We start from the raw sequence: 13,259 nt of genomic DNA, 5'->3' as shown, positions 1-13,259 counted from the left end.
CTTTCTATGTTACAAGACAGCATTTAAGTTGAGATCTAGATTAAGAGGGAATATGGGCCAAAGACAAGGAGACAAAATATTCTAGAAAGAGGAAGTAACTGGAGCAAAGGTTCTAAGGAAGGAGCAAACAGGGTACACTCTGAAAACAGTATGAAAATCAAAGCCACAAATATGTAATTGGTGAGCAGGAGATAGGTCCAAGATGAGATTTCCCTAGTGAAGGCAACTGCATTTCAGTCTGAATGTGAGAGGAAAACACTGAAGACTTTAAAAAGTGACATTAGAGCTGATCTGTACAGAAGAAAATAGAACAGATGATAACGGCAAGGGCACTGACTTGGTGGTGTGAAGCTATTGTCCTAGCACAAGATTATAACCCTAACTAGAGTGCTAGTGTAGGCAATGGAAAAATGCCAGGGCCCAGCCTTAGCAGGGGTCGTAGTGGTCACAGGTGATGGAGTAGGTGTGGGCGAGGTGGAGAACAAAGCAACACAAACTCAAGGAATGGATGCTAAGTTCTAAATTTTATTTTTCCCAGCCAGCTTTTTATACATTAAAAGGTAGGCAGTTACACATGTTTTCAGAACAGGAAAAAGTCACAAGGAGAAAAACAAAAATATTTTGTATGATCATTACTAAACTAGATAATGAAGTATTCTATTTATTCCAGTAATTGTTTACTTGTGATAACCTATAACTACACAATAAGACATATTAATGTTTAACTGATCATAAAGGTTAAAGCAAGTTCAGTAGGGTTGAATAAACGTCAGTCATGTGACTACTGCTGTAGTTAATAAATGCTAGACATTTTGAGCTAACAAATATATGATATCATCTTATCCTGTGTGAAATTAACATTGAGGAACACTTTATTTCTTCTGTTCCTGTTATTCCTTCCTGATGGGGTTGGAATTATTTGCCTACGTGTTTCAGGTCATCTGAGAGTAGTCAACAGGGGATGGGCAGCTAGAATCTGTTTTTGTATTTTCTCATGGCAGTCTTGGTTACTCAGAGTTTCATAGCAAATGAGTAAATCTGAAATCACTGTTCCATAAGAAGTCTGATTTTTGTGTTCTAACCCTGGTTCTGTTAAGACCCCTATTTTCAGGGAAAACACATAAAACATTAATAGTAAACCTACACATATTAAGCAAGCAAGGAAGGAAAGTCCGCCACCCAATTCCCAACACGATGAGACTTTGCAAACACCTTTATTTCTCAGCGGAATCCTTGTCAAGCACTGAGGGAATTGTAGGTGGCGTAACAGAAAAAGTGAGCAGATTCCTGGTAAACTTGTTGGTGGGACCCACTAATGGATTAGGTGTAGGAAGTAATAGAAAGAGATCAATAATAAAACTAGATATTTTGGAATAAACAACTTTTTGTATAAGGCAATTCTGTGACAAGATACATTTCTGCAAAATTTTAATTTAACGTAATGCACCTTTGCAATATTGAAAACAATATCAATTCATTTTTTTATTTGAACAAAATATATAGATCAACTTCTAAAAGTATAAGTAGACTTCCACAGGAATAACCAAGAGGGTACTTAAATGTAAATGGCAAAGAATCTATTTTTAAGATAGCATAAAATACTTTTCAACATTATGATACTTTTGCTTTTTTTTTTTTAACAAATATATGCACTTTGCTTATGTAAGAAGAAAATAACCTAAACCATAATGATAAAATAATAGGAAAACTGCATAATGAGGACACAGAGTTTGATGGAGGAATAATTCCTGGTGTTTTATGGAGCAGCAGGGTGAATATAATTAACAATAATCAATTATGTATCTCAAAATAAAGACAGGATTTTAAATATATTCACCAAGAAAAAATATAATTTAAGGTGATAAATATTCTAATTACCCTGAATTGTTCACTACCTAATACATAAATGAATCAAAGCATTGCATTGTAACTCATAAATATACACAACTATTGTGTGTGTCAATAAAAAATAAGATTTTAAAAATTTAATGCAATTTTCAGAATAATAGAATAAAATAAATTTATGTTTCCATGACAGTTAAAAGTTTTGATAAGCTTTTCACAAATATAATGTCATTAAAAAAAAGTTTGCATTCAACTAATTCAAAATTGAGAAATAAATTTGATGAACTACATAAGAAAAACTTGGATACAAAAGATATATGACTCAGTCTAGCTGTCAAATTTCAAAGAAAATTTTCAAACTTTTGTTTATGAATTAATGTTACCATTAAGTTGTGTTTTTTTTTATTCTTTTATTTTATTTTTTTATTTTTACAGACTGCATTTTGATTCATTATACATAAATGGGGTACATCTTTTTGTTTTTATGGTTGTGCACGATGTAGATTCACACCTTTCATGTTTTTTAACATGGCCACTTTAGTGCTGCCTAGAAATCATAATATATAAATACATATATATTATGCTAATTCTGAGATCAATTATCTTGGTCTGGGTATTCCTCAGAAGCCACTCATAAATAAGGATTGGCACTCAAGAATTTGTTTGGATTTGAAATAGGGAAGTGAAGAAAGTTGCAAACGGGTTTTACCCAATTCATTTTTTACCAAGAGCAATAACAGCTCAGTCTTCCTGGAAAACTTGGAGACTTGTGGAACCTGTCTCAGAGTCATTGTTCTCATCAACCCTCATGGGGCCCAATAGGAAACTGGACAGTGGCAGACACTTTGGGAGAATACTATCAGCTTTGGGAGATATAGGGTTTTTTTTTTTTTTTTCTTTCTTTTCTTGATTATATCAGAAGCAAAATTTAGTATAAAATTAACAGAAAATGGTGCCATGGATTTTAAGGTCTGGAACACAGAGTTGACATTGACTGGCCTGAGTTTTATGTCTTAGTATGCATATAAGAAAGAATGTATGCAAATCTGGATACAGTAGCATGTCTGATGAGGACCAATGGCTATTGTACCTAAATTAAATTACATGATGAAGGTCTACTGAGGTGTCCAAAAAGAAAGAAATATACTTTGCATTCTGAAGCATTCTATGCCTTTGATATGAATTATGTTTTAAAACCTGGTTATTTAGTGAACCACTTTTCCACTGTCTATCTTATTACTGTGCACTCAAAAATATTTTCTGAATACAGAAATAGTGGCTCATTTCCCCCCAATACACCAAAGACCAAACATGTAATGATCATAGTTATTATTTGTTGAGAACCTTAACTTTGGAAAGCATTAAAAAATATTTAATATATATGACATAACCTAAAAGGGAATTTACCTCAGGAAATTAAGAAAATCGGCAGTTTTTGAATTCTTCATTTTCAATATTCAAAGTGATGTCAGGAGGAAAAGATAAGGCTGGGAAGATAGGAAGACGTGACCCTGGGTAACTTCCTGAGCAACAGAACACAGACATCACTTGCAGGTATTTGCTTAGAAACTTACAAAAAAGCTGTTTTAAAATCAGAACTATGCCTTTCCAAAGAAGGAAAAATTCCTGATTGATATTTTGATTGGACTAAAGGCAGCAGGAATACCTTGTGGACCCTGAATTCCTTACCCAGGATTGGGCAGAAGGGATGACCTCCTAAACCTATGGATCTATATAAAACCCTCAACAATAGCCACTCTTTGGTATCCCTCTCTTGGAACTCCTCCCTCTTTGGGAGCTCTGCTTTCTATTACTCTAAAAAATCCTGTTACTTTGCTCTCACCCTTGTGTCTGTGGATTTTATTCTTCAAATTCATGAGACAAAGAACCCAACCCCATGCTTCATGCTACAATTATGCCAGAGAAAGAAAAAGGAAGCCATGGGTATGGAACATTAAGAGCTATGAAAAAAAAATATATGAAGTAGGCAAAAATTACAAAACAGGGGTGTTTGTTTTGTGGAATTTGGAAACAAATGGAAATATGACAGATAATATAGACCAGGATGAATAGGGTAAAAGCAGAGTAGATATACTAATTTAATATTTATGTATAGTTTTTATGAAAACACACCATAAGAAGATTGGAAATATTAGCACGTGCATAGAAACTTGCTATGGTGGTGTAAAAAATTTCCCAGTTACAAAAGAACATAATTACAGAAGACCTGAGTCCAAAAAACAATAAAGTAGCTCTTGGGAGATTTTTCAAATGCATTGATAAAAAAGAACTAAGTTTATTTATATCTGAGACATTGAAATTATACAAACAATTAAATGTTTTCTGTAAGGTAATATTCAGTGTCCTGGATTTTTTCATCTATGGAAGTGATTATAACTTCAGGTGCACAGGATGAAATATGATTTTCCTTTTTTTCCCCCACATTTTATATTGGTGCATTATAGTTGTATATATTGATGGGATGACCTTCATTTTTAAAATGGAGATACAGAAATGTAAAAGGTGGGAGACTCTTGAAGCTTATGATTTCTACTTTTAAAGATGAACTTCAAGTTCATAAATCCAATAAAAGGCAGTCAGGTTTTTCAGTCAATCTTAGCGTGATTCTCCCAGGACAATGTTTCCAAAGCCAGTTTGGTCATAAGAATCAAGTGAGGCGCTTGCTGAATTTCTTTCACAAACACAATGGGTGAGCATTATGATCAACTAAGTTGAAAACAAGTTTAAGAAACATTCTTTTTATCTAACTTGAGACTATGTTTACTTTGGTATTTCCATTTGCAAGACAAAAGTAGTCTTTGGGGAAGACAATGGAATGAATACTCTCCTGAGGAGTGATTTTTCTCCCAGAATATATTGCCTAAAGTTCAAGCTAAAACACATACCTCCAGTCTTGCAAATCAAGATGTTTATTATGCAGCATTTTTTCACAACTTTAATACCAATCACAGCCATCTTCAGATCCCTTCATTTTTAATATTTTCCCAGTACAGTCCTCAGAGTTTGCCCCAGGATGCAAATGAAATAAACATATCACTGCAGTTCAAAATCATAAACCTTTTAAACACATCAAAACCTTGTCAGAATGTTTCCGTGTAATACAAACTAGTGAAATGATAACAAAGCCATTCATTTATAAACTACCCAAAGTTTCTAATTTGAAAGAAGATTATAAAAGAAGTTTGCTAAATAAATAAATAAATACATGAATAATGCATATTGGTACTATATAAAATGAAGACAATCACATGAATGTTGATCAGCAAGTCTATCAGTAGTCACAATTTTATGCGACATTATTTAATGATGGCAAAAAATAAAAATTAACATATGTATGAACTAGGAGTGGGTGGACATGTCGGAAAGTTGGAGAGAAGTTAATGCAGGGAGAGATTTCTAGGCCTTATAAAGAAAAGGAAAGCTGCAGTTGAGGTAGATAGTGATAATAGCAAAATAATATCCCTGGGAAAAGAATGATTACAGAAACAATAGAGTTAAGGAAGAATTATTTTAAATATATTTTTAGAGATAGTAGAACACATTTAAGAGAACAAGGTCAAAGAAGCCTTAAAATATTTATAAAAGATCACAGGAAGAATATGTTAACTTAGAAAATGCAAACCGGACTCTCAAGAATATTTTCCCCCATAAGTAATATAAAATGTCAAGTGATTTTGACAGACATTGTTGCTTTTGGTGGGATTTGGGAAGCCGTGATCCGTGGGTCCCACCAGTCATCTGCTGCAACATGACTTGTGCTTACAATTCTGTTCTTGGAGTCACTTTTTTTTACACATTAGGCCCTTATTTTCTTTTACTTGAAGAAAAAGCCTGAATAACATATTCATTAGTACTAATGAATAATGACATTTGCTTTCTTATTTGCATCTAATCACATAAAGGTCTTTAGTACATCCAACATATGAGATTGTCATTTTGGGGGGAATTAAAATTTGTTGTTTTGAAGAATTCAATCACATTTACAATTTTTTAGGATTTCGTGGTTAAAGAGAAAAGAAAACATTTCCTGACAATAATGAGTACTAATAGCATTTAGATGTTAGTGTGAAAAATATTTATATGTGTATATATGTATATTTTTTTCTTTGTGAGGTGATTGTTTCATTTCCTTCAGGTGTATTCCCAAAAGAGTGATTGCTGCGTCATGGTAGTTCTATTTATTTATCGTTAATTTTTATATATTCTAAACATTTATTTCCATCAAGCATTTATTAGGTGGATCTTGTTATCAATTAAACATTTTAGAAATCAAAAGTTTGGCTAGAATAGTTCATGAATTAAGAATTTTTTGTCATTACAGAAAACTGCAATTCAGCCAAACAACCGAAAAATATAAACATGCATAATTTATACAAATAAAGTTATGTGTGTATATATTAATATACCAGTTCAGCAGCAGACCTGTCTAAGCCAGTTCCATAGGAGATCCATGTTTTTATCCTCTTGGCTCTCTTTAGTGGCTTCATTTCCAGGGTGGCTATTATCCTAGTATTCATAGCTTAGGTCCTATTACATGGGCTCACCTTCTACTGTTTAGAAAAGAGAGCATCTGTTTTGGTTTTATTACAGGAGACAAAACACTTTTTTTTTTTTTTTTTTTTTTTTTTTCCTGTATGTCACTAGCCCGATGTGGGTAGTGTAGCTACATTCCATCCCTTTTTTAAGATGGTGGTGTTCCGGTAAGTCACAGGAGAGTGAAATAGCCAGACCGACTTGAGCACTTAGGGTTCACCTGTAAGTGAGCAATGGAGTCCTTCCCACCCAAAACAAATGGCTGGAACTGGGAGAGGGAGGAATTCTGAAAGAAAGGAGCAGTTAATATTAACAAGATAAAGACAAATGGTTGGTGCAAGAGGAGCAAAGGTCCGAAAGAAAACTATATATAGATGCTGGGCGGTGGTGCATGTTTGTAATTTTTGCCCTTCAGGAGGCTAGAGGATCATGAGTTCAAAGCCAGTCTCAGCATAAACAAACAAAAAACAAACATATATTGACAAAAATACATAAAGTACTTGGAAGGTGTTACCTTTAAGGTAAAATTCCTTAACAAGTTTTCTCAACAGTGGCAGGACCAGCCTTTCACACAAGTTCTAAGCCAAGTGTATTTTCTGTTGTGTACACAGGAAATGCTGTTATTTTAATAACATTGGGCTGCCTAAGAGGCCCCAACAGGGAACTTTTACAATAGATTCTTTTATTAACTAAGTGGAAATTTAGCAATGAAATTCAAGTACTTGAAAGTTCTTATTAGAAAGGCTGGTAGCCAGCTGTTCTCAATCTCTGCAGAGGATGCAACTAGGGACATGTGTTTAGTTCGGAGCATGAAGAGCTTATACATACTATAAGGAATCTAAGCAAGATTTTTCTCTAAATGGGATTATTAAATTCTGGGTGTGTTGTCAAGGGAGGCTCTGAAATTTATCTTTAGACCTATATAAATCAACCTTTTTTTTTTTTTTTTTTTTTTTTGTTCTTCTTACTAATGTGATTCAGGGAAATTCTGTTTAAAGGATGAACTGTACAACTTTTTACTAAATCTTTAATAAACATTGATTTTTTTAAGGTTGATATTTTAGGATGGAAAACAACAGTCATGAATAGACTAAAATAAGACAAATATTTTTCTAAATAGAATTAAATCCCTAATTCCTCACTTGGCATACAAAAACAGGAAAATGTAAGAGATTACATTTTATAGATATAGCAAATGTGTGTTAAAATATCAGCTTAAAATCATATATTAAATACTTACCCCTTAAAATGTTCAGCACATAAACACTTTGGATATGGAATTTTTAGAACACGGGAATAATTCATTCTGTGACATCAAGACCAATAGTTTTTCTAGCAGCATAAAATCAACCATTTCTTAGTTCTCTGCAATTTAAATTGTATTAGCATACATTAGTCATATTAGAAACCAAAATTCAATTCTGTTAGTCTGAGAACTTGTGTCGAGTCATTATAAGATGCAACATTACTGTTATTGCTCAGTTATGTGTGTGTCCTATTGAGAAAGGAACACTTACATTAGAAGGAAATGTAAGGCAAGAATATTGAAAAGGGCAATCAAAAATCCATTAGAACCAAGATATTTTCTCTTTTAGCTTTTCAGTGGTTCCTCATTTCTTCCTTTATATTCTGACTATGCATAAATGGCACCCTACAGCCAACACTTTTATTTTTACTTTGTGATAGCGAAGGCCCACAATGGTAGTGAATAAAAGATGCTTTTTTTTTTTTTTGGACATTCGAAGTTAGAGTATGGAAATAAAGTCCTTGAATTTGTAGTTTATCAACTAAATCAATATTAGAAATAAATTTTAAATGTAGAAATTTGAGAATGGACTTTTAGATTTTCATGGTTAATAAGATATATTACTCCTTTTAAATGAATAATGAATTTTGTACCAGTAAGATCGCCATTATAAAAATAGTTCTACTTTAAGCAAAAAGTAAAATACCAGGCTTTGGATTTTGAGTGATAATTAACGAAGGGTTTGTTTGTGTGTACGTGTATATGTGTGTATGTGCATGCATTGGCAGAGGGCAAAAGGTGATATTATTATCTTAGTAGAATATATCTATAAACACAAAATTTTGATGCAAATACATGGAAATTCATAAGAATTTATTTCCCATGATTAATCAGATAACTACCATCATACTTGGTGGATTACAAATGCATGATAAACTACTATGAACTTCAAAAGACTCTCAGAATACTGAAAATTCTGAGAGCAGTTATTTCTACTCAGAGAAAATGGGACCAGAGAGCTGATACAAGATTACTAAATTATTATCATTTGTGATTTACAGATGTTCCGTTTTAAAATACTGATACAAAATGATCTGAACTGGACAAGCAGGAATATCTCTAAACCAAAGGCGGAATGTTTTCCCTGATAAATGGATGATGATATATAATAGGGGTGGGGGGGATGGGGGTGAGAGAAGAATGGAGAAACTTCAGATTACGTAGAGGGAAATGAGAGGGAAGGGGAGTATGAAAAATGGTGGAATGAGACAGACATCACGACCCTATGTACATGTATGATTACAGGAATGGTATGAATCTACATGGTGTACAACCACAGAAACGAAATGATGTAGCCCATTTGTGTACAATGAATCAAAACGCAGTATGTAAAAAATAAAATATATATTATATATAAATTAATAAAAAAAGGAAAAGAAAACACTGTGCTGGTTGAGTCTCTGTGTGAATTCCCTTGTTCTCAAGGAAGCTAATTTGCTGGGAGTGTGCTAAGCATCGATAATGCTCAGGGATTGTATTCAGGCTGTTTCCTTCCACGGGCATTTCTGCTGTTCATGTAGTGTGACTGTGCAGAAGTCTTTTTCTTGGTTGTCCTCAGTGATAAATACCAGGTGGCTACAACCCTGACGAGCAACATGATTCACTCTGAAGAAGTTGCAAGACAGATGGGACTTATTTTCTGGCCTGCTAAGCAAACCCTAAATATGGTAGCAGGATTATGAGTTCTTATACTGAGAAATGACCTATGTGCAAGGTGAAGATCACACGCTTTGTCTCCTTTGTGCAACTCTTTTTGGTATACTGCATCTCAGAGTAATGTATAAATGAAAAACGAGAGAACTAATGGCAAAGAAATAAAAACTATTATTTGTCACACTGTTGCTGTTTTTCCTTAATTGTGTTACCTACATTTAACTCTTGAATGGGCTCTACTTTAACTTACTTATCATAATTACTCTGCCAAATGACTATTAAAAATATTATATTATTAACTTATCTATAGAAACTAGTATTAAGGAATGTTAAAATGACTAGTGTAAAGTTAGGCAGAAGATACTAGTTCTGGAACAACATCAGAGTCATGGTTTTCTAAGAAGATTATCATTGGGTCCATTATTACACTTATTTTCATATTTAAGTAGTACATCTTACAGAATTTCTTCTAAAATATTATTTTTAAAGTAACCTGTGTCTTTCTCCTATGCCACTAAATGTTACATATGTTGCCCTAAACTTTGTCAACTAACAACACAGATCCCTGAAGACTGAGGAACCACCATGCGTAACATGGAGATGAATGAAGCATCACATGGTAGACAGCTCTAGGAAACATATATTTAGCTTTACAGCTATAAAGGGAACATGCAATAAGAAATCTTAGACCATGAGTATTGGGTCAGCCTACTACTGAATCTTCACTCTTGCTTCTATGAACAGTATTATACCTGCTCATCTAACAGGTTTCTAGTGGGGGAATGGATTATGAGGGTAGTTTTGTTTAAGAGGTTATGTAAAAGCCACACAGCTCCTCTATAAAGCTTAATTTCAACTGTTAGTAGTATACCTTTTGATCACCCTTCAAAAAGTCACACTGAAGGTGGGAGTTCCCCATCACCTTGACTGTTAGAAAAAGAACTTTTACAAGGTGATTGTTGGTATGAATTTTGAGTGTTTGGTAGTATCAGTTTGATAAGGGGATTTTTTTTTTTTTATTGTTTTCAGGCTTATTGTAAAATAATGAAAAACTTTCAATCTGTTTCAGAAAAGTAAATTTACTCTGTTTTTGCCAACTCCTCATTTTGTAAGTTAAAAAGGTCTTATCTGACTCTATATATAGCTTTTTCATCTAAAGTTTATCAGAGCCTTTGGTATGTTGACACACCACTCGGATCTTGTGCATTCTGACATTGTTTTACTATGAACACTCTCACTTCTAGAACCCACACCATCTTGGAATAGCATTGATAAAATGCTGTACAATAACTTTAGAAAACACAGCCAGAAACCTTTGGATCTGGCAGTCTTTATAGGCATCTCACGCCCCACAAGTGAAAAGTAAATGCACTCTTATTTTTCTCAGCATTTGCATTCTCTCAAGGGTATCTTTATCTTTTGGTTCCAGCAAGAAACTTAGTAGTCACCATAGACTACTTCCTCTCTTTTGTCCTTCGTATAAAACTAATTATCTACTGTAGACTAATTAAAATGAATTGAGACACAATTGAAAATACCTAAATGAAATTAAATAAGTCTCTACTATGGTCTGAATGTTTATACTCTTTCAAAATTCATGTATGTTAAAACCCAATGATCAGTATGATAGTTTTAGGTAATGAAATCTTTTGAGAAGTGATTACATCATGAGGGTGGAGCTCATGTGAATGGAATTAGTGCCCTTTAAAAAAGGATCAAGAGAACTGTCTTTCCCCTTTAGGTTTGTAAGAACTTGAACCAGCCATGGAATCTGCCATCACCTCAGTTTTGGAATTTCCATCCTACAGAACTATGAGAAATAAAGGACTGGGGAAGTTTTTACTATGACATTTAAGTCTATAGAAACAACAAACTTAGTTAATTTAAAACTTTATTGTCTTTACATAAATTTTTAATTTTGTCTATTTTAATTTACTCTGAATTCATTTTTAATTATTTTAAGAAGTTTTTGGTAACATTCCATAAATAATACTGAAATCATTGCTAAGAATTTGTAAAGCTGTATGTCTATATAGTATTTTTTGTAAATGTTAAAATTACTAATGTACCTTTTCTATCATTGTGAAATGTAAAAAAGAGGTTTTAATTTTCTTCTTGACCAATTTTCATATTATCTTTTAGGGGATATGATATTTTACCTCTTTCATTATTATTTTTGTTTTTTCTATTTAGAAGTAAAAAAAATTACTATTTCTCAGGCACTAATTTAAGTGACTGGCAAATGTTACTTAATTTAGTCTTTACACAACTCTCTTATATAGTTATTTTACAGATAAGGAAATTGGGTTAGACTAGGTTAAATCTATTGCCCATGATACTGAAACTGAAAAGCAGACCTGGAAGTCAGACTTAGCAATTCTCTTCTGGATTTGTAATCTCGATCATTTTCCAGTTCCAGCCACATGTTTCAGTTTGTCAATTACAAATCAGATGAGATACAAATGCTTCCAGTTTTAAAATCTAGAACATGTTCTTCAGGAACAATATATTACTAGCTAGTGAATATGGCCATTTGCAAGTGTTCCTGAAATTGAAAGGCAACCCCTGTGTCTGGCTCCTCATCTCCACACCTCTTTTCCTTAGCTTTGATTTGGCTTCAATAATGCTTGATTTAATTGGGGAGACCATTATAAGTCATAAGTCCATGAGAATAAAGAAATCAAAATCAGCAAATGAAAGCTTGGTAACTGTTAAAGATGACTTTTTTAAGTTCTTCTGATTCCACTTCCAGGAAAGTTTACATGTCTGATCACCATTTCATATATTATACTGTTGTGCCCAGTGGCTCGAGACCCCACAAAGACCACCAGAGACCACGATCAATGCAAGCAACAAAGAGTCATTTATTAGCAAGCTCGAGCCTGGTCCTCCGCGCACTCAGTAACCGGTGACACTAAAAGGCCCTGAGCCCTGGTTCAGTAGGCTTTTATAATGAAAGGCAAACAGTTTTACAGTGTTCTTTTTAATTGGTTAACATAAAATTGTATACAATGTTATTTTAAGTTCTGGGTTACCCTGAGGAGGGTTATCATTATCTTTTAAGTTTGCTTTTGTGCTGGCAAGGTCAGCCACCTGGCCTTTACTGATAAGAGGTGAAGATTCTTTGCAGCTTTTATGAGGGGTTGAGGGCAATTAGGGAAGAGCCTCGTATTTACACAGGTCGTGGGCTCTTTCTATCTTTACAATACCTGTTCACATTTTTGAGCACTTACAAGGCATTGAATAACTAATACTACGTAAGTAGAACATAACATAAGTTAGAAAATATGAAAACTTTCTGTTGGAAATATTAACTACATGTAAAGATAAATTTTAGTCACATATAAACCATTGCATGAAAGAGCCTAAAGTTAAAGTGTAACTTAACCTTTAATCCTGAGATATTTGAACACTACTTCATGTGCTCAGTAGACATATAAGGTACATCACATAAATTCTAGAGTATTACCACTTTTTATTAAATTATCCACTTAGCAAATTTAGAAGAACTTCTCAAATGACATTTTTTTCTCTTCATTTTCACAATTTACTAATGATATTCATACTGTTGACTTATTCTAACATTCTAACATTTTTTTGCAAAGTATTTAGACATATGTGCTTGGTTGGGGATATAACAGAAGCACACCCTGTGATAAAAATGTGAATGAAGATAAAGCTTATTTGGGAGCAAACATAAGTAAGAAAGTTAGAAGAAAAGAGAAGAAAGACAATAACATGTGTTTTGCCAATCCTGTTACCACTATTGAGAATGGGAGCTCAGTCCCTCAGGAGAACTTGCGAACAGTGAGGGAAACAATACAAAGTAATCCCAGCAGAGTGGCGAAGTGATACGTTTATCCATGAAATCCTTGTCCACCTTCCTTTGGGGGTGCTTCTG

The sequence above is a fragment of the Sciurus vulgaris genome (assembly GCF_902686455.1).
Source record: "Sciurus vulgaris genome assembly, chromosome: 5".
NCBI classification, from domain to species: Eukaryota; Metazoa; Chordata; class Mammalia; order Rodentia; family Sciuridae; genus Sciurus; species Sciurus vulgaris.
The sequence above is the reverse complement of the archived record's forward strand: the minus strand, read 5'-3'. Positions refer to the sequence as shown.